Below are 23467 nucleotides of genomic sequence, written 5' to 3' on the forward strand. Positions count from 1 at the left end.
TCAGAGCTGGGTTTGTATGAGCAGCAGAGCACCAATCATAAGAATGATAAAGAACCTGAATATGACCGTAGTGTGTACCAAAGCCTCAGAGCAACAGAAGACATCTACTCCAAAGTAATATTATAACCTCCTCTGATACTGAAAAACCTGATACGGAAGCCCCCCACCCCATCCACACACACACACACACACACACACACACACACACACACACACACACACACACACACACACACATAAACATATACACCACCGCTGTTCATCATAACACATCTCTGTTCGGGATATTTAGCATCTTTAAGGCGTCATTGTGGTTTGTGGAGCTGTACCATAGTTATTTTCAGAACGTCCCTGATCTTGACCACTTCCTATAAAACACACGGGCTGATACATCAGACAGAGATCACACCTCTAGTTGACGTGTCATAGGGAGCTGCTGCTGCTGCTGTTTAACTGTTAAAGTAAATCATATATTAGACATTTGATCAGTGTATCATTGTAATGAATTAACATTAACCAGCAGTTTAAATTCAGTGAATGTGAACACAATGCCTGAGCCAAAGCTGCTGCTGGAGCTGCTCCTGCCAACATCTGTAACCAGACAAAACCAAGCTGCTAAATACACCCCAGCTGAGTGGTTTTCAAACTATCACAGTATCCTCCAACTGGCCTGACAATGACATGACTTCTGGGAGAAAGACTGGACGCCACAGAGACTGTGGTGATGTACGCCATCACCACAGATAATCTGAGCTGCAGGACAAAAAGACTGGAACCAGACTCTGTCTGCTTAAACTGCTTAATTTAAATTATAGATTATAAATTTAAATTTCCACTTTTGAGAAGAAAATATGAAATAAACACATTAAGCTGGTTTAATAATAATAATAATGAACAATTACCTGCAGTCTTTACAACAACAGTTCAGTTGTGTGCTCACAGTAATTTTCTCTGGATCAAGTGTCTCATACTGAGTTCAGTGTAACAGTAAAGCAGCTCCAGCAGAGAGCTCAGTGGGACTGTGTTTTACAGGAAGTGGACCTGATCAGGAGCGTCCAGGACCTTCTGAAGAGAACTACAGCTCAGGTTGTCACTCAGATCAAGTGAGTGTCTCTTTAAAGAAACGTACATTTCCTGACATGTACGTCATTCATAAAATGTCATTTAGACGTCTGAATTGACCAGGCTGTAATAAAGTATCTATCTATCTTTGATGTGTGTGTCAGGTTGAACAGAGAGGCCAAGCACATGTTAGAGTTGGACTGGTCTGATAAGTACCAGGCCTACAGCTTTGATGACCACTGTGGGAGACACAGTAACAGGAGTCCAGACACAAAGCACCACCCAGGCTCAGCTGCCATGCAGGACCAGTGAGTGTGAGCTATGAGTCTGTGAATCTGCAATTACACAATGATACAGTTACACTCTGTGTCTTCTGGTTTGATGCAGAGTGTGTAACCGCTCGTCGTGGATGAAGTTCAGCCAGGACAACCTGAACAAGGCCCTGCAGGAGGAACAGGCCACCAACAGTCTCAGGTCAGAGTGCTGCAGAGTAATGATGATGAAGATCAGTGTGATGGGAGCTCAAAGCGTCACTGTGGTAAATGATTTCAAGTTTTCAGTGAACTTAATTAAGCTTTTTGTGTGTCAGACTGCTGGTGGAGCAGGTGCTGCAGGACACCACTGAGGATCTGAAAGTCCAGTGCTCCAAGGTGGACCAAGCCTTCAGCCAGCGCTGTGTGGAGCTGGTACAGGCCAAGACTCAGCTGGAGATGAAGCTATCAAAGGTGCACAGAGACACAGACAGTCAGTCAGTCACAACGACAGAGTGATTTATTGATTGGTTTCTCATTGTGTGACCATGTGTGTGCAGATCTTGGAGCAGATCGGGGTCTAGGAGAGGAATATTCTGGTTCTACCGAAGGCCATCAACAACAAAGAGGCTCCACTGAGAGTAGCTCAGTCCAGACTTTACCTTCGCTCTCTCAGACCCAACATGGAGCTCTGCAGGGATGAACCCCTGCTCAGGTACACACAAACATCTGATGTGTCTGAATCAGCAGCTGAGCGAGCCCAGAAGCTCCCTGTCCCACCTGGAGGAGTCACGCATGGCTCTAGAGAAAGACATTAACTGTAAAACTCACTCACTGTTCATTGATAGAGACAAGTGCATGACTCACCGTAAATGATACCCAACAGTCTCCTGATACTGAAAAGAACAAATGTGTGTTTGTGTGGGGTCAGCTGTGGTTTTGTATTTGTACTGTGTTATACAATCAGAGAGTTACTGAGAAATCAAGAAAGCTTGAAACCTAAGTTGTACAGGACATGTAGTATTTACTTGTATTTCACTTCCTCAGATGACTAAAAACTAACAGTCAGTGTCAGAGCTTTAATTTTTACTGAGCTTCTTCAGATAAATGCAGAAGTGAATGCATCTGTAAATGAGGCTGATGATGAGTTTTAATGAAAATCCACTATATTGCCAAAAGTATTCGCTCACCTGCCCTGACTCACATATGAACTTCACTAAGTTACTTTATGAGGTATACAAATACATTTCTGGCACTACAAGCAGTAACTGTGTCATTGAGATCAACATTAAATAAATAACTTACTAATTTATAATGCAGTTACCATTACACTCATGTACTATTTACCTCACAGTGTGAAGGCATTAGGTTGAAGCGCCCCCTGGTGTCCAAATGATTAGGCACATACCAAACCACGACATCATGGTTTGTTTCCTGTTTGCATTTTTGTTACTCTCTGTTTTATCAACTATCAAATAATGAAAAAAGGCCAAATAATCCATAAAATCTTGTGTAAATAAATACACATATGTCCTTTGCTAGCCCATTGAATCATTCATTCTCAGTCCAGATGGTGGCGCATGCAGACACAGCGGCTTTGAGCTCTTGTCTTATCGTATTTTAGTGTGCAGTTGTGTGTAAAGGTGTGCATGTACAGTGGAGTGAATGGGCACAATTTTGTTGCAGAATATACGAGGCATAGAGGAGAACTTGACCCTCTTTACATCTAATGGGACTGTGTGGAGAGGGTCTCCTCCTTCAAATTCCTGGGTGTACACCTCAGCCAAGACCTCACCTGGAAAGCCAACACGTCTCTGATGATTAAAAAGCCTAATAGAGACTCCACTTCCTCAAGGTCCTGCAGAAAAATCTGATGAAACAACAGCTGCTGACTTCTTTCTATCATTCCATGAGAGACCATACTGCATCACAGCACATGAAAGCTCTGCAGAGGGTAATAAGTACAGTACAAAGAATCATCAGCTGCTCCCCAAAGTCACTAGAAGAAATTGCAAAGTCTCCGTGCCTGAGCAGAACAAGGAAAATTCTAAGAGATTAATCATATCCAGGGCAGTGTCTCTTTACTCTCTTGCCCTCGGGCAAGAGATATAGGGGCATAAAAAGCCGGACAAACAGGTCGAATAACAGTTTTTACCCCTGGGCTGTCAGACTTCTAAACACTACATAACATTATATACAGATCATATAGACCAAATCCCTGTACTAGGAATCTGGCTATTGGGACGTGGGGTGGAAAGTGCCTGAACTTGTGCGAGAGGTTGATTAGTACCGGCTAGAAATAGTCGAGCTCGCTTCTACACATTGCTTGGGTTCTGGAACCCAACTCCTTGAGAAAGTTTGCCACCTCTCACCGGTGGAGGTCCGAGGAGGTACTGAACCCGAGACCATCACAACGGAGGCTCCCGGACCAGCCATCGCTGGCACGGGCAGCCGAGTGCAGCGGTGAGACGGAGACGTCAGAGGAGAACATCAGCCGAGCTCAACCTGCTGCCGTTCCGGCGCGGAAGACAGCGGCTGTTTCCGCTGTGGTGAACTGGGACATTTTGCCCGTGATTGCCCCGCCCCCTCGCCGAAAGCTAAGGCCGGGTCACCACAGGGAAACGGCAGTGGAGTGAGGCGGTGAGGGGACACTCACTCCAATCAGACACACCCCTCTCCAGGAACTTTCATACAGTGGGTGGCTGTGGATTTATTAAAGGCCTATATGTGGACTGTGTTATAGAGAACCAGCAATGTTGGGCCCTGGTGGATACGGGATCTACCATCTGCTTGCTGCGACTGGGGTTTCTCCCGGGGACAACCGGACCCCCACTGCAACAGAATTAATGACAGAGAAGTTCAGGGCATCTTTATGTCAACTTGAGTGATTTATGACCCTCACGTGATGATTTATGACCCTCAGATCATATGTCATAACCCCCTGTCACGGGTTAATCTCGTGACCCCCCTTAGCTCATGTACACTGATGCAGCCCCCTCACACCTCGTGACCCCCCCCCCCCCCCTCCTCCGTCATGTGTTAATCTCGTGACCCCCCTCGTGCCCACACATGCACCCCCTTGTACCTTGGGCACCCCCCTGCCGTCCCAGCCGACATGGTGGCGCCCTCGTGCCCTCACATGCACCCCCCTGCTGCCCCCAGCCGCCATGGTGGCGCTCCTCAGATGTGGATCTCGTGACCCCCCTCGCGCATACACGTGCACCCCCCGCAGCCCCGGCGTCAAGGTGGCAAACCTCGTGATCCCCCTCCCCAGGTTACGGGATAATCTCGTGACCCCCCTCGTGCCCCCACATGCACCCCCCGCCGCTACACCTCAGCCGTGCTGGCGCCCCTCGTACATACACGTGAACCCCCCTCATGCCCCCCCGTTGGCCCTTCCGCCATGTTGGACCCCCCCTCGTGTACACATGTGGGTCCTGCAACCCGTGGTAGCCGTAGGGTATAACCAACCCCGCCCTAGCGTGTTGTCTACCAATCAGAACCGCTAACGTCCGCCCCTAGCGCGACGCTGGCCAATCAGAGGTGTATGTAAGTAGCCGCAGAAAACACCAGAGAGGACAGCAGCGCCACTTTAGACCGGTTCGAGGAGGCTCGCCGTTTTAAATCAACGTTCACTCTTGGAGAGAAAACAAAGGTACGTTTGTTTTTTTTAATTGTTAAACATAAATGTAAAGTTTAATTCGTGTATAAAATAATACTTATATAATGGTATTAGATCAGCGGAGGGTTTCGATCCTGAGTCTCTCTCACGTGCAAGCCGGTGACCTTAACGTTACACTAATCAGACTGTAGATTCAGTCTATCTATGAGTATTATATCTATAGAGCCAGTCTTTGTCTGAAAAAAGTATTAAAAATCGTTATTCTAATCTAATCTATCCTGGCGTTAGGGTGAGTATACTATTTAGATAGTGTAACTAACATTGCTCAACTTTTTTAACATGTCTAAACTTTACAATCACAACATTAGCTTTGTCTGATAGCTCAATGGAGACAAAGCAATATTATTATTCTACCAGCCAGCGAGTCACTTTAGGCTGTATGTGTGCAAAAATCCTGGAAATTCCAGACATTAACTTTTCTTTTTCTAACATATTTTTGTCCATTTCAGTGGCGACGAGAACTAATTGTTGTGAGTCGGCTACCTAACGGTCTGCGCAGGTCTGTGTGGAGAGAAAAAAACAGCAAACTACCATATAATGTAAGGCGTCTGAACAAATGTTTAAAATATTAATTTTAACTCAAACGATCATAAAAAACTGATACAGTGCCTGTGTTTCAGCGCCGAGGTTCGCCATTCCTGGATCCCCTAGCGGTGTCTTATTCTGACGGAAAAAACAGGCTTTTATTCTCTGCAATCGCCGATTCGACGTCCTTCGCATCTTTCTAAGGATCAGCCCACTGCTTGGAAACATCGTCGTGTGCTGTAAGTGTTCCACCTCCTGGGTGTTCCTTAATTCCTTGTAGAAAAAAAAAAAAAAAAAACTGTATTCATGTCAGCAGCTCCTAAACTTTGGCCTATTCGTCTACGCTAGGATATCCTGTTGTGTAGCTCGTCTTCCTTCATGCTACGTTTTGGTGGAATGTCACCCATCTCACGACTGTATATTGCATCAATGTTTATTACTGTTTTATTGTGTGAAATTAGGATATAATGTGTAGTTGTTTGTGAAGCAATCCTGTTGTTGAGTGTTAAGTGCTTTGTGGTTTTATATGTTATTGTTTATGGTTGATGGTTATTCATATAATAATTTGTGAAATTAAGTGAGAAAATGGAGCTTAATAATCTACTTGAGTTTGTTTCTGCCGTTGTCGGCACTCTGTCACCGCCACCGTCAGCTGAGCCTATTTGTCCATCTAACACACCAAGCGTTGTTAGCAATAATGTTGATGTCAACCGGGTCAATCTTAGTCAATTAGACAGTCTATTAGAACAACTAGCTTCAGATAGCTCTCAACCGGCGTTAGCTTCTCCTTCTGAGCAGAGTGAATATCAGGCTTTGATAGATGAGATAAGAGCTCTTAGCGTTCAGTTGCATGACAATAGGGTTGAACCTGAGCCGGTAGAGCCTGCAACACAGCACAGACCCTTCAGTCCTCGTACATTTGATTATTATGATAATTTTAACCGGATTCTAAATTTAACTAATCAGTTGGCAAATATCGCGTCTCAGCCGGATGTTGCTGATGTTGCACCCACGGTACCTCCATTTGATCATGACGAAGCAATAAACCGTATACTAAATATTGCCAATCAGAATCAATACGTTGCATATGACCATAGTAACGCTGCTGAAAATATACTGTCTCAACAACAACAACAAAGCGCAACAGCGTCTACATCGTCTGGTGCCTTACAAACTCCTCTGCAAACAGGCGGAGCGATTGTTTCAACAAACAGCTGTAATCCGCCTTCACCAAGTGGCTGTAATCGGCCTTCAACATCGTGTAGTGAAATCCAAAATCCTGAAGATGTCGCCCCTGATCACCGAATGCATAATAACAGTGCTGATGGTACCTTTCTTGCCCGCCCTCAGTTTAATAACATAGAAATTAGACGTCCTTTAAACATACGTCGTAGTGGCCGTATAGGTGATTTCGCTGCCTTGTATGTTGACATTATGGATGTTGTTCATCAGTTGGTTGAGGAAATACAGATGCATGCTAGGGGTGATGATGATGTAATACAGTTGGAGCTACGTGGTGATTTGATGCGGAACAGCGCCGCCGCCATCGTATCGACGCCTGATGGAATTGACCTGAGTCTCTTTCAGGAGGTGCTTGATCACTTGGCTCAGTCTAACCAATCAGTTATGAGTGACAGTAGTTTAGAGCTTGTTGCGCAGATTGTTCATAACGAAAGGGGGGGTGTTAAAAGACGTGCAGACAAAACCCTAAACTGTGAGATCCTGCATAAAAAACGTAAATCTCTGTATATTGTAAACAACAAAGATAATCAGCTGTGTTTTGCTATTAATCTCGCCCATCTTTTGCACCCTGGTTGCACCGATGCTGATGCAGAGGCCTTTGGTAAAATTATTCAGGAGCAAACCGGTCTATCAGAGCAGACCCCTGTCTCCTTCACGGATATTGATAAATTTGAAACAGTCGCAGGGAGTAAAATTGTTGTATTTTACAGAAACCATGGTAGCGGATCTATGATGAAATTTGAAACCCCGACCCCTAGAAATGCAAAAACTCTGTTTTTGTTCTTATTCCAAGGTCATTATTATGGAATAAAAGATGTCAGGGCTTTTCATGGAGTTAGGTACTTTTGTACATTCTGTCATACAGTGTTAAGAGAAAACTGTGAAACAGCTAATCATATTGTCACACTCTGTACTCATGCTATCATTGTTTTGGTTTATACACAGCCTTCACCCATACACACATAACTGACGGACCCCAGGACCAGAATAGCCCGGTTCTCACACACACACACAGACATACACACACACACATCATCACACCCACTCACACTGTGTACATTCTTATATCACATGACTATAAATAAAGGACCAAGGAACTCCCTCGGTGTACTCTTTCAGGGTGTTACACTGAGGAGGGTGCCCTTTGTACAAAGACTACGCTGTCTGTGTCTCATCTGTCTGATTGCAGGGTTTCTTAGCAAGGAGTGAAATCATCATAGGTGAAGTTCATCATAGGTGACAATCTCCTGACATACAGGATGCAAGTCGGAAGAGCATCACATATGTTTAAATCATTGCGGTGTGTGTCTTGATGAAGCGTGTAGCAGACAGCCAAAACAGCTCATCATATGTCAGGATTGTAACCGCACGTGCCAATCGCTCTACTGTGTGGATAAACACAAAGAGCAAAGATGGCGACCTCGAGCTGGTAAATTTGCTAGTCAATGTGATTTACAAAAATATTGTCTTGCATGCAAAACGTTCTATTATAGGGCTCTAAATGGAGGTGAGGGTAAGCATGTCTGTGGCAGGGTCCATTGTCATATTTGCAGCAAGGTTTATGATCTAGAAAAGGAGACACCCGAAACACAAGAGTGTTTCATTCAGCCCATCGGATTTAAAAAGAAAAAGACCAAAACCAGTAAAAAGAAAAACAATAAGGCTAATGCAATGCAAAAACACGCTGGGGGTCATGGTGCTGATGCAGATGTTGATAATCAAGAGTATGAAGTAGATATTATTTACTATGATTTTGAAACATTCCCGACAGCTAATGGTATTCACATACCGTTTTTTGTGTGTGCAATAAGTGAGGAGGGTGTTGAGTGGACGTTTGAAGGCAAAGAGTGTTCAAAAGAGTTTGTGTTGCACTTCAGGAAACCGCAGTTCAAGAGAAGCGTTTTTGTGGCCCATAATTCTCGTGGTTTTGATGGATACATTATTATCAGAGCTATGGTGGAGTTAGGTGTTGACCCTGATGTAGTGATGCAAGGTGCCAAGCTAGTGTTATTTTGTGAAAAACACTATAACCAGAGATTTATAGATTCAGCATCCTTCCTACCCTTTCCACTGTCTCAGCTGCCCAAATGTCTGGGGTTTGAGGATAAGGTGAAAGGTCATTTTCCTCATTGTTTTAGCTCAGAGGCAAATCTAAATTATGTAGGGCCATATCCAGCTGTGGATTTTTACGGGGTGGATCAGATGACTCCGCAAAAGAGGGATGAGTTTCTGAGCTGGTACAAAACGGTCTGTAGCGGCACATTTGATTTTCAGAAAGAGGCGCAACTCTATTGCAGGAATGACACAGAGATCCTCAGGCAGGCATGTCAGCTGTTTCGTGAAAATTACATGAACGAGACCACTGTGGATCCGTTTAGTTCTGCTACAATAGCTTCTGCGTGTATGACGGTATTCAGGAAAAACCATCTCCGGCCGGATACACTGGCTATTCCGTGCCCCTTGAACTATCGAAAGCAGTATAAGCGGTATTCCGATGCCGCCATCCAGTGGCTGGAATACACCATGTGTGAACAAAACGTGTTCATTAGGCATGCGCTCAACAGAGGGGAGAAACAATTTGGAAATTTCTTTGTTGACGGCTATGCTGTGATTGATGGTGTTGAGACAGTTTTTGAATTTCTTGGATGTTTTTACCATGGCTGTGTGAAGTGTTTCAACCCCGCAGACAAAAATCCATTGACTGGTCAGAGTTTTGAATGCGCATACATTCAAACCGAGGAGCGTCTCAGGTTGTTGGAGCGTGACTATGGTGTACGCTTGGTGACTATGTGGGAGCATCAGTGGGTTAGCCTGAAGAAAAACGATCCGAGTGTGTGTAACTTCCTCAGAGATTACCACGCTCCGCAACCCCTGATCCCACGTGATGCCTTGTACGGTGGCCGTACGTGTCCTGTACGCTTGCGTTATAGCGCCGCTGATGATGAGAGTTGTTATTACGTGGACTTTACATCACTGTATCCCGATGTTCTTTGTAGGTTCCCCTATCCAGTCGGCCATCCTGAAATTATCAACCGTGACTTTCAGACCCCTGAGCATTATTTCGGCCTCATCCAGGCTAAGGTGTACCCACCCAGAAGTCTGTTCTTTCCGGTCTTGCCATACCGTACTTCCCACGGTAAACTTGTTTTCACTCTCTGCCGCACAGCGCTGAGGTGAATTATCAGAGCGGTGCTTGTATGCATAGCGAGGACGAGCGAGCCTTGAGCGGGGTGTGGATTTCACCTGAGATCATTAAAGCTGTGGAGAAGGGTTACCGGGTTGAAATAAAAGAGGTATGGAATTTCCCTGAGCAAAGTGAGTCTCTCTTTACAGACTATATCATGGGTTTCCTGAAAGGGAAACAAGAAGCCAGCGGGTATCCAGCTGAAGCTGTAGATGAGGCTAGTAGAGAAAGATACATTGAACAGTATGCTGAAAAACAGGGTATAAGGCTCGATCCAGCTAAAATCTCCCTCAATCCTGCTAAAAGACAAGTTGCAAAACTTTGTCTCAACAGCTTGTGGGGGAAATTTGCGCAGAAGAACAACATGACGCAGACTGAGCTGGTGAATAACCCTGAGGATTTCCTCAAATGCATGTTCGATGGGGGATGTCGACAAGGTGGCTCTCGTCCAAAAATGTTATGGTGACAAATATGTGGCGCCCCCAAATAAAACAGACAACATTTTCATTGCAGCTTTCACAACCGGTTATGCACGCCTGAGGCTCTATGAACACCTCGATCAACTCCAGGACAGGGTTCTGTATTATGACACTGATAGTTTGATTTACATGTCAAATCCAAATCAGGCTCCTCTCCCTCTAGGCAATCTACTCGGCGATCTTACAGATGAACTCTCGGGTGATTCCATAAAAGAGTACGTGGCGGCAGGTCCTAAGAGTTATGGCTATCAGACCAGACAGGGTAAAGTGTCACTACGCGTGAAAGGGATCACACAGACTTATGAATGTTGTGAGTCAATTAATTTTGACAGTGTTAAGGATTTGGTTGAAGGGTACATCGCCGATTCGACAGAGGAACGCTTCCTCAAAGCACCACAACACAAGATTCTGCGTGACAAGAGCACATTCCAATTGAAAAACTCCTCGATTGAGAAAAAATTTAGAGTGGTTTTTGATAAACGTAGGCTGCTGCCTGGTGGAAAGAGTGTTCCATTTGGCTATTAAAAAAAAAAAAAAAAAAAGACAAACGACTATGGATGAAACAGATTCAGATTTTAGACTTAAGACTCCATTTTCTTGTTTGATTGTAGGTCCGAGTGGATCAGGTAAAACTGTTTTTGTTAAAAATGTATTGGAGAATTGTAATTATGTAATGGATGTTGTACCTGATAATATTGTATGGATTTACACTTGTTTTCAACCTTTGTATTGTGAATTGCAAAAATTGTGTAAAAAAATCAAGTTTGTGGAAGGCTTGCCTGCTTCTTTTGATGATGATAAACTTTTCCCTCCTGGTGAAAAACATTTGGTTATTTTAGATGATGTAATCTGTGAAGCGAATGATAACCCTGAAGTAGTGAAAATTTTTACACAGTATAGACATCATAAAAATATGTCAGTGATGTTTCTCACCCAAAACATATTTCATAAGGGTAAATATAGTCGTACTCTCAACTTGAATTGTACTCATATTGTCCTGTTCAAAAACCCACGTGACAAGCTTCAAATGTCTATTTTAGCTCAGCAAATATTTCCTAGACAGAAACCATACTTTTTGGAAAGTTATGAAGACGCCACAAAAAATCCACACACTTATTTATTGGTCGACCTCACGCCTGCCTGCCCAGACGACTTTAGACTGAGAGCCGGCCTGCTACCCTCTGAGCTCCCATGTGTCTATCTGCCTAGGCGAAAGTAAATAATAATAATGTCTGCTCGCATGAAAAGAAACATGCCTCTGCTCTCAGCGTTATTGAACAGCACGCCTCGCCTGCGTAAAGCTATACTCTCAAACTGCTCTTCAGACCTTATTCAGGCTTTGTGTGAATTAGCTTTAAACTTGCTAAAAGGTCAGATACCTGTCTCAGAAACACAATATAAAAAACTCAGCCGGGGCAAGAATCATCTTAGACTGATTGCTAACAGAAGGACAAGTTTATCCAGGAAAAGAAAAATTCTTCAAACAGGTGGTTTTCTGCTCCCTTTACTCAGCGTCGCTCTGCCATTCCTAGGTCAGCTGATATCAGGCGCTGTTTCCAGATAGTTGTTGTAAGAAATGGCGTCATGGAAAATGTACCTGGTATCCCCTGAACAGCTAAAACGTCTAAATGATAGAGTTAACCAACCTGAAAACATCCGAGAGCAAGTTGAAAATGATTTAGATGAAAAGATGCGTGAGATCCTGGAAGAAAAGGGTCTGATGCCTGATGAGAAAATAAAAAAATACAACACGTTGCTGCAGCGATATTTGAATATCCAGAGACTGAAACAGGGTGAGAGCCGGGAAATTGTTCTCAGTGTGCCGAAGGAGGATGAGGTCCGAAAAGAAGAAACACAGGTGCGTAAAGACGCTGAAGACGCTGTTGTCAAAGAGGTTCTTATGAATATTAATCCTCGTTTTCAGAAGAAGGCTCAATACATTTTGCAGAAAATATCAGAATCTGATGGTTTAGCCCGTTGGAACACTGATGGAGAATTTGTATACAATGAAAAAACTATTCGTGGATCACATATAATGGATCTAATAAAACATTTAGCTGTTACACATCATTCAAAGCGTCAACCTCTGGGGTGGCCTGATTTCATGCACACTTTATCCAGCCTGAACATACCTCTGTCCATGATTCCTAATAACCGTGCACGTATGGAAATTCAACAAATCAAAGACAACCGTGGATCATCTCAGCCATACTCTACACCCCTGCAAATGAGAAGTTATGATTCACACACCGATTGGTCTGAAAAACCCCCGGCTCCCTATGAAGCACCTGTTACACGTGCTTTTACATCAAAACATAAGACATCACTCTGTCACCGGGTTGGCTCACTATGTGATGATTATGTATACACAGTAATTGTTTATTTTATTTTTTTTTGTTTCAGAATTATGTATGCATTGTGATTGTTTTTGTTTCATATTTATGTATACAGTGAAATTGTTTTTTTTTGTTTCATATTTATGTATGCATTGTGATTGTTCTTGTTTCATAATAATAATGATAATAATAATAAAGAGGCTTTTTTTTAAAGTAATTATGATTTACTCGACGTCTTTATTTGTTATACATTACAAGTTATGACATTGTAGAAACATTTCCATTGAACACGCCATATGATTATAGTGAGCTATGCTCGGATTAATTACACAATTTATATTTTTCCACAAATTCACAAACAATAGAATCATTTAGATCCCAGTCATCGTTAAAAAGAGAGAGAACATTTTGATACGACAAACCGCAGGCGCGATGACACAGGTAGTATATGCAGTGCTGTCCGCAAGCAACAGATAATGGACTCTGTAACGTCATGTTGTGATATTTAATCCTCTTTGTCCCGTCCTGTCCTTCCAGAAACTGCAGAATGGACTGAGGGTAATAAATAAAGTCCGGTGGGAAGCCGAACGAATCAAAGAACGTAGCGTCGCCATTTTGGTCCAGAGTGAGGGCCAACCAGTGCTCGCCCAGCTGGTCACGTGGGTCAGTGTTTACTACAAAGTAGGCGGGTCTTTCCAGTTTGTTTTGCAGCAGGTGTAACTCGTCAGAGGCCAAAACACCGCAGAAAACATCCCCCAGTATATGATGTAAAATGTTTTCAATCTGATGATTGTTCATTATGAGTGGCTCAGTAATAATCGACCAGGATATCTCTTTTTGAATTGATTTCAAGGATTGAGTTATAGCAAGCATAAACGACGAGTGTTGTTGTCTGAGGGAGCGGGTTTCTGAACCGCATTTCCAGTCTCAAGGTACCTGTGGTTACTGGTGCTAGAGCCTCAGTGTCCTCATCCGCAGTCAGATTAAAGACGAATAATGCATAACCCTGTTGAAAATCATCCTTATCTATGCAGAGAGGTAAATCTTTTAGATGTCTGCCTGTCGTTGTGTACAGGGAGTAGAACTCTCTGACAGCCTGATTGTCACCGAAATTAGGCTGAAATGCCTTAGCTGGAATTTGTCTTCCGTTCTGACACAGGGCCAAATATTCAATATCATTATGCAAAAAGTTGAATGGGGATCGGCCTGTAAATGCTTCGTGATTAATCATGGCCATTATGACATACTTAGGCATATTCCCAAGAAATAGGTTCTCCTGATTACATAATCTTGAATTCTCAGGTATAGAATATGTTTTCACATTAATGCGCGAGAGCGGGTATAAAGCATTCCCTTTCATTAATGCAGCTGAATGGCCGAGCCTCACAGATGGTGAAACTGTCACTTTCTTCACAAAAAGGGAAGCACCCAGTATTTTCAACCGGTATTCTGCATTAGCCGCATGCATTAGACAAAAAGCATCATTTGCTCTAGTAAGTTTGACTCTCAAATCCACAGAGTTCAAAAGGAGTCGCTCACAGAAGAATATATCCGCATGTAGGGGGCCCAGGACATGGAACTCTTTTGACTCTTCACTGAATGTGGCTCGTCTTACTAGACCTCTATTCGGCCCGTTATTAGTGACGAAGGAATCCATTGATCCGGCTGTGTCCTTATAAAACATGCCTGCTGTAAATTGTGACTTCAGGGTGTCGTCAGAAAAATTTAATAATGTTTCAATTATTGCTCTGTATGGATGTGTCGCACTGGATTGTGAAATAAGCCGGTCTCCGAGGCTGACGTCGCACTGAGAGAAAATGGTGTTTAGTGGATAGTTAATAACAGAAACAGCCGCACCCTGAGCAATGTCTGTTCCATCTGCATTTGTTATTTTTAACCGTAAAAATAGCAAGGTGTCGTTTAAATCCAGATACTTTTCTCCATCGCCGGGTACAAAAAACTCCAGAGGTCCATGGTCGGTGATGGCAGATATTGGTCTAATTTCTGTGTATTGCTTATCTTCGATGCTGAGTTGAGACATTGGACAGGAGAACAAATCCAATTCTGACATGGCACACTCAGATGATTTCTCATGTAAAAGAGCCATATTATTTTCTCAAAATATATCGCTGCTGCTCCTTGTAGACTTCCTTCGTTTTGACTTGCTGATCTGGACTGACTTTACTTTTTGAGAGCCTCTCTCCTTTTTACCCCCCCGCCTCACACGCTCACCAGGGGGTCGCTTTCTAGCTCGCCTAGATAGAATCATGAGCCCTGACCCCTCCTGGCGGTCATCCTCATTATTACTGGTCAGTCGGTGTACAGCCTTACTCAACACGTCACTTGCGATGTTTTTAGCTGCAGTTCTCAGATGACAAAACGGAACAATTTTGAAAAGATGGATCCAATTCCACGTCCATACATCACAGGCGCTCCGTGAAATCCAGCCAACCCTCCAACCTGGTTTTCATAATAACTGACAAAGCGCTGGGGGTCTCGCTGATAATTTACTGCGACCATGTTGTTTTAACCTGTCTAAAATGTAGCGTGACTATGGTCTTACCGTATTTGAAGTTTACCGGAATATTCTGATCCGTTTTAATTTCTATATGTAACATAGTTAAAGTGTATGCTGGTTAAATCCAGCTAAAAGGAGCAATTCGCCACCTGCTGGTAAAATGTTGCACATACATTCGGTAGTAAAACCAAGGGATTATGGGTAATCTTCAGAAGCGCGGAGGATTTCCCGAGAGGTAACGTGCTTGTGAATGTGCTCCCTGGGCAAAGTGTGTAAACTTTATTAAAAGTATATGAAAGTTGTACCAGCACTATGAGGCTGATAGTAGCGGTTTGTTGATTGTTTTCGCCGTGATTTTGTTGACTTGTGAACCATTTTGTGTGTGTATTAGCTTAAAATGTCGAAGCCTTAAGCTAACTAGCTAACTCTAATGGTGCTATCTCTCCAGACGGAGCGCACGAGCAGAGTGCCCACAGCACATGATCCATTTTGTCTTTGTAATCCCTTGTGAAACTACAGGTATGTCATTGTTGTTTGATAATGTTTATATTGTAAAAATGTGGTTAAGATTATATTTATCTGGCTCAGTTACATGTTTTAAGTGGAGCTGTAATTTGTTGTCAAGTGTTTCATATTGTAATGAAAATATAAGAAGGTAACAGTCCAGTGTAAGTTACACTGTAGGTATGTTTTATTTTGTATTAATTAATTTTTACTGTTGTAAGGTTAGAATAATTTATTTATTTTTATCTTCTTCATAAACACATAGTCCACTATATGTTCACATTATAGACAGTTGTGAATTATGAATGAGTAATCTTGAGAAGCGCGGAGGATTTCCCGAGAGACGGAGCGCACGAGCAGATTGCCCACAGCACATGATCCATTTTGTCTTTGTAATCCCTTGTGAAACTACAGTTGCCGAATAAACCTGCTGTTACCAACATCCAGAGCAGCTCCGAGTGGTCATTCAAAGACATGATACCACAGGTCACATATATGAATGTTTTCAATATGCTTCTTTGCCAGAGGTAAGTACTTTGGCTGATTAAATGACTGACTGATGATCTCGCCATACTTCCCCTCTATTTTAACCGTACGAAGTAGCGGGGCATAGGCGTCCCCTACCACCTGATGTTGTACAATGTCGCTGTATAAATACAAATGATATAATCCACCTTTGATGTCATCAGTATAGGGAGAGAGGATCGGACCCGGTCCCACCTGTAACCAATCACCATCTTTTAAACCGAGCAGGTAAGAGACCGGGGGGGTGAAAGATACAGCATAACGTCCACTCCCCACCCATTTAAATCGTCTTTTGATCTCGTTATATGACAGTCGAATCTCAGTACCCTGTAATTTAAAACGAGCGTTTAACTCCTGTAGGATTGTGTTTTTGTCTTCATAGACGCCATCTTCAAATGGTACAGTACGTAGATTTAAATATTCATAGTGTGGCGTAGGTGCGTTTTCACCAACAGCTGGTGCACCGTTTTGCCACAAGTCATCGCAGTGGAAAAATGCCTGTTCCTTCATCACTGTGTACCAACTATGGGGGTATGAGATATCCGTCACAGCTACTTCCCATTGTCCATCCAGGTCGATATGATGAGCCAGGTCCACTCTGAAATTTGAACTAGTATTGTCTTTAAAAATGTCACAGCTGGCGTTGGACGGAAGTGTGATGTAAAAGCCTTCAGCCATTGTAGCGGCGAGAGTGAGGGTGCTGAGGTCAGTAATACAATCTTATACATCCACAACATCGCTGGCTCGGATGTACGAGTTGTATTTTTCAGGCCAGTTTTTCCATTTGACCAGATACTGTTTTACACCTCTCATTTTACGCTCACCCAATATTTTCTCTATATGAAAGACTTTATCTCCTGATACAATAACTTTTTGCATCTCAGCCTCATAAAAACTCCCCTCAATCGGCTCCCCCTGATAATCCTTTAACTTGTAGACTGGTGGAATGCGGGGGATGCATTCATCTACAATAAATAATTCATCCATAAAACTTTTTGTGTATTTCTTCTCAAATACACCTCGTTGTCGTGATATTCGTACAACATCCCCCTTATGAAAATTCATTTTAAATTTGTTTTTATAACATAATGGTATTGAGCCGTAAAGATTTTGAAATACTTGTAATGTGTTCTCAGGTGTCACTTGCATAGGCGTCATTTTTATACTGCTATGATAAGCGTTGTTGTAGCTTGAAACCAGATCATCAATCACGTCGACATACCTCTGAGTGTTTTCAGCTGTAAAATACCTATATAGTTTTGTTTTCAGAGTTCTGTTGAATCTTTCTACCACGCACGCCTTCATTTCGCTGGCGGTGCTAAATAGCTTGATATTGTGTTTTTCCATGAGTGTTTCAAACGTTTTATTGTGAAATTCATGCCCCTTGTCTGTCTGCAGAAAACGAGGAACACCGCTGTCTTTCAAAATGGATGCTAAAGCTCTGGATACATCCCCTGCCGTCTTTTTCTTTAAAGGTCGTACATATGCTTTTTTAGAAAATACATCAATAACCGTGAGCAGATAGTTATAACTATCATTATATGTTGATACCGCCTGCATGTCACAAAGGTCAGCTTGAAATTGAATCAAGGGTCTTGATACAAATACCCTGTTTCGTGGAAACTTTATCCTGGCTGGCTTGTGTAAAGTGTATGCATCCTCGGACATCAGAAATTCCCTGATTACACTGATGTTTACTTTTTTACCAGTTTCTTCTTCTACCGCTTGTTGTAGACGTCTCACTCCACCGAAACTCGCTGGGTGTGAAGGATCATAATAATTTTTTCTCATTATTCCTTTAAGTTTACGGGACATCTTTACAGGCTGTTTGAATTTTACAAACTAAGACTAAAGTCAAACTTTTATCGTTTATAATTTATAAACAACAAAAAGAAAAAACACACATGTACCGGTGGAAGAAACAAAGTTTTATTTATTTGATACATCACATAACATTCTTAGTGGTTCACTTATCATCATTATGTTGTTTGATCAGTTTTAAAGCTTGAACAAGTATGTCACATCCGTTTTTACATAAGATACAGGAATGTAGTTTTTTCAGCTCACCCATCACATGAATAGTTTGACCGTTTTTCAAAAGACGAGTCGCTGCATCAACAAACAGTGTGTACATTGTAAACAGAAGGCCCAAACACAATTCACTGTCAGGAAATACATCGATGACTTTAGACAGTGTCATTCCTGAATTTTGACCAACTGATTCAACTATGCTATTCCACGGCTGGTTTTTAGAGTTCTCTCGCACCGTTGACATGACTTTTTCAAACATAACAATTTCACTGTCACACACATAACTGTTGCTTTTATATACAGACACATTTCCAACACATTTTTCAATAGTTTTATCAATCAACTTGGTCATTTCGCCGACTACTAGCCACTCGCCGGTAGCCACAAATAATTTTCTGACACAGTTACCCATTTTCAGCTTTTCCACAATGATACAGCTTCTTCAATTTTAGCTAGTTTGTCTGAGTCGAACCCCACTAACCTCTCTTCTACCTCCTCAATCGCCTTGGCTATATCAGGGGTTTGTTTAAACTCGTACAGAAAAGTCTCAATCACAGCGTGTATTTTGGTTTCCAGCAATCGCTGGTCATGGGCTTCCAAATAACGAAGAACTGCGGGTTTTAGTTTTCCGCTCCAGAGTCTATTTTTCACCGCATCAAAATGGGTCCATAAGAAATGACTGGGAACTTCCCAAACACAGTCGTGTTCAGTCTGACTGGGTGGTCTATCTGACAACCGTAGCAGACTACTTTCTGGTGGTCGTATAGAGCTACCTGCAGCAACCTTGCGATCACAGCCTTTACAGTATCCAGCAATAAACACGACAACACTCCATCCGGCTGGTCAATGGCACACACCTCATCCGCCGAGACCTCGACGTGCTGAGTGACTTGCTCTGCTGGTTCAGGCGCCGCCGGAGAAGCAGGAACCTGCGTCGCGTCAAGTATGGCCATGTACTGGCCACAGTCATCACAGCTACAGACGGTCCACTCCTGCGGCCAACCCCCCTGGTAAAAGAGTACACTGGGCTGGAGCACAGTCAGGGGTGAGTCCTCCTTACAGGTCTCACAGTCGCATCTGGGTGAGGCAGGAGATGATGACGTCACTGTTGACGGAACCGGATCAGCTATCGCGATACCGGCGTCTGACGCTAGGGGAGACCCCGTCGGCCATGATTGACTGCTTTCTTCCCAAGTTATGTTTTTTTTTTTCTTTGAGAAAGAATACAGATCTTAACGTTAAAAACATATCTACACCATCAGTTCTCATCATTTAAATAAAATAATAATAATAACATTCTCTGAGTTTAACATCAAGTAAAAGAACTTCCCCTGTTTTTTGCTTTTCTCTCCAAGAGTCAACGTTGAATTAAAATGGCGATCCTCCTCGAAACGAGATCCATCTAAAGTGGCGCTGCTGTCCTCTGTGGTGTTTTCTGCGGCTACTTACATACACCTCTTTTTTTCCAGGTGAGGGCGGGGTCGGCTCTGATTGGCCAGCGTCGCGCTAGGGGCGGACGTTAGCGGTTCTGATTGGTAGACAACACGCTAGGGCGGGGTTGGTTATACCCTACGGCTACCACGGGTTGCAGGACCCACATGTGTACACGAGGGGGGGTCCAACATGGCGGAAGGGCCAACGGGGGGGCATGAGGGGGGTTCACGTGTATGTACGAGGGGCGCCAGCACGGCTGAGGTGTAGCGGCGGGGGGTGCATGTGGGGGCACGAGGGGGGTCACGAGATTATCCCGTGACCTGGGGAGGGGGATCACGAGGTTCGCCACCTTGACGCCGGGGCTGCGGGGGGTGCACATGTATGCGCGAGGGGGGTCACGAGATCCACATCTGAGGAGCGCCACCATGGCGGCTGGGGGCAGCAGGGGGGTGCATGTGAGGGCACGAGAGCGCCACCATGTCGGCTGGGACGGCAGGGGGGTGCCCAAGGTACAAGGGGGTGCATGTGTGGGCACGAGGGGGGTCACGAGATTAACACATGACGGGGGAGGGGGGGTCACGAGGTCTGAGGGGTTGCATGTGTGGGCGCGAGGGGGGTCACGAGATTAACACATGACGGGGGAGGGGGGGGTTCACGAGGTGTGAGGGGGCTGCATCAGTGTACATGAGCTAAGGGGGGTCACGAGATTAACCCGTGACAGGGGGGGGGGGGGGGTCATAAAATATGACATATGATCTGAGGGTCATAAATCATCACGTGAGGGTCATAAATAACTCAAGTTGACATAAAGATGCCCTGAACTTCTCTAATGACTGTTACTGGGGAAAAGACTGTGATGCCAGGGAAACGGGCGCTGCAGGTCGCTGTGGGGGAGCAAGAGGTGAGCCATGAGTTTTGGCTTGCTGACATCCGCGACGACTGCATCATCAGCCTGGACCTGCTAACCCGCTGGGGTGCGCGTGCTGACGTGTCGGGGCTCGCCCTATGCTTCGGCACGGAGACAGTGCCACTTCAATCGGGCCAAGCCGTAAGTGCCATAAAACGCCACTTTATAGCACGATTTCCCTCATAACACGCCGCTTTTTCCGGCATCTAACCCGTCATGACGCCGTTTATTGCGCGTCATCAAATGTACCGCCGTCAAAAGCGCCGAAAAATCCATTATAAAAACGGCGCTTTTTACAGCGTAAAGGAAACGCCGTCCAAAGCGCTGCTTTAATGAAAACTGGAGCGGCGCATTCGACATCACTTCCGGTCGCGTCGGACGCCGTCGAAAACGCCGCTCTACTATGGGATCATGATCTCCGCCCTCAGGTTTTCACAGCCTATCATTTCAAACTTGAGTGGCCCAATCACGGCTGAACCAGAACAGTCTCACCAAGTGAACACAGATATGCAAAGATAGAAAGTGATGCCAAGGCTGTGTCTCATCCTGTAAGCTGTCCATTACATATTATTAAATCTGTGTGAAGCCTGTTAGCAATTCACTCGCATGGTATTTGTCTTTCAGAAAGTCAAACTATATTTTTGCAATGAATGAAATGGCTAACGATATACTTTAAAAAAAATAAACAACCATTATTCACCGGGGGCATCTGCGTATGCCTGTGCTGGACTCTACATGGTAAAAGCTTAAAATTACGTCCCGATGATTATTATTATTCTTACACATTCACTGTTCATGTACTGTTCTTTGCTTGTGTAGAGCTGCGTTGCGAGATGTCAAGTCAATTGTAAAAAGGGCTATACAGATTAAATTGAATTGAATTAAACTGTTTCTTAAGGAATAGTTCGACTCTACATAATAAAACCTTAAAACTACGTCTGAATTCCATCTGCCTTTATAGCTCACCGGGAAGGGCGGAGCGCTGGAAATGTCATGATCGCAAGTTCGATTCGCCGCAGTTTCTTTACAATTATTTTTATTCACCATTTTACTTTTTGGTATAGGAATTGTGATAAAACATTTAATTACATTGTTTATCAATGAATATTGCTAATGTAACTTTTATTGTCCTCCTCATCTTTGCATCCTGTGCCATTTTAAATAATATCACGTTTATGTTCTTTTTCCTCAAGCCTTCTATCAAACCCATGGTCAACTGGCAGCGTGTCTTTGGTGACTGCGCGATTCAATGGGTGTCGGTCATCACAGCACCATAAATTCCATCTTCCAATCAACTGCTGATAGGGTTTTTACACTCTTCTCCTACATAAGAAGACATGCATCACATTTGTATACTTACAACTTGATTGTTGTAATCAAGTTCAACTTACTATTATAATTTATATTCATAAATAAACAATTGTTGTGTACCATCATGTTTTCATTGTAGCGGTAATTTGGAATTTCTGGGCATCTAGGAATAGTGTTTAAACAAACCATGCACTTTGTCTCAATGCAAGTGTACACCTCTATGAACAACAGTGTAACTACCCAAGTGCCTCATCTAGCTTTCTCCCATATCTTCCCCTTTGTTTATCTAGCATATGAAAGCCCTCCACACCTCACAAACTAATTTGGACTCACTAATTTTTATAATACTTACATTGACCTGTCTGTCTGGCTGACCACTTAATCAGGTCCACTCCATCATGCCATCCTCACAGTTGGTTTTTATTACTGGGTAAAGGAAACCAAAATATATACACCAATATATAATATTAACAACACCTTGGAAGAGCTTAGCCAAGTATGGGATCCACTAATATAATGCATCCTGATGAGTGAAACAACACTAGTATCCCTCCAACCTCCCACAGAAACACAGACAGAAATGAGAAAGATTTATATTTATTTTACACAAACAAGTATATTAAACTTGACATCAAAAATTATAAATATAAATATACATATTTATATATATAATATAAAAAATCAACAGTTCACTAACAAGAATATATAAAAAGCAAAGAAAAGTGCTAAGCTAAACTAACTAACAAACTGCACAGCTAAACTTTACCAAAACCAAGGGACTCTTTGAAGGCGGTCTCCATTAGGCTTCTAAATTCGGTCTCATCCTCCACACCTCTTGGGAGGGAAAGGGTAAGGGCACAGGTAGAGGCATATGGTAGTCTTTTCAGACCTGGCTCCTTGTCAAAAAACTGAATTGTACAACGATGGGGGAACCCGAAAGGGGGAACAGCGTCGGCTCCAGTCACAAAAGCCAGGATGTCCTCGTATGTTATGTCCGTTCCTCCTTCTGTCAACATTAACACAGCATAAATAGAAACATCAAACCTACTTAATTACTTAACTTTTCTACTGTTCAATGGTATGTCCCCATTGTCAGCCAAATAACTTTTTCTTTGTTTTTGTGTCTCTTTGTAATGCTTTCTTGTATTGAGATCATTCTTAATCTGCCTGTACATAGTTCAACTAATATATTATGTAATGAACAGACATTGACATAGGCATATTCACCTTGGATTTCAATCAGCCACCATTCCCAGCTATATATCGTTTTCTCCTCTTCCTCCCTCTGGTTGCTGCCTTGCACACTCCACTCTACCTGGAAGAGCTGCTGCACACTGTTCCTGGTTAGTTTGGTGTTGCTGCTGCACGATGTGAACAGTGGTAGGAACTGCTTCCTGTAGAGCTTCACCATGTCCCAGAAACCACCACAGGAGTTCATGCCCTCTGTGAACTGCTGAATCATGCTGGCAACGCTGT

The 23467-nt window shown here is 43.4% G+C and overlaps 1 long non-coding RNA gene and 1 pseudogene across 1 annotated transcript; both read left to right on the forward strand.

Annotated features, from left to right (window-relative positions):
* Nucleotides 1-548: 548 nt before the first annotated feature.
* LOC113155812 lies at nucleotides 549-2189 on the forward strand (annotated as a pseudogene).
* A 13188-nt stretch (nucleotides 2190-15377) lies between these two features.
* On the forward strand, nucleotides 15378-16237 carry LOC113155814. The gene is made up of 3 exons (XR_003298258.1): nucleotides 15378-15514; nucleotides 15728-15798; nucleotides 16198-16237. It is a non-coding gene; the product is annotated as an uncharacterized LOC113155814 (long non-coding RNA).
* The last annotated feature ends 7230 nt before the right edge of the window (nucleotides 16238-23467 follow it).

This window comes from Anabas testudineus, unplaced genomic scaffold (genome assembly GCF_900324465.2).
Source record: "Anabas testudineus unplaced genomic scaffold, fAnaTes1.2 Contig200arrow_ctg1, whole genome shotgun sequence".
Lineage (NCBI taxonomy): Eukaryota > Metazoa > Chordata > Actinopteri > Anabantiformes > Anabantidae > Anabas > Anabas testudineus.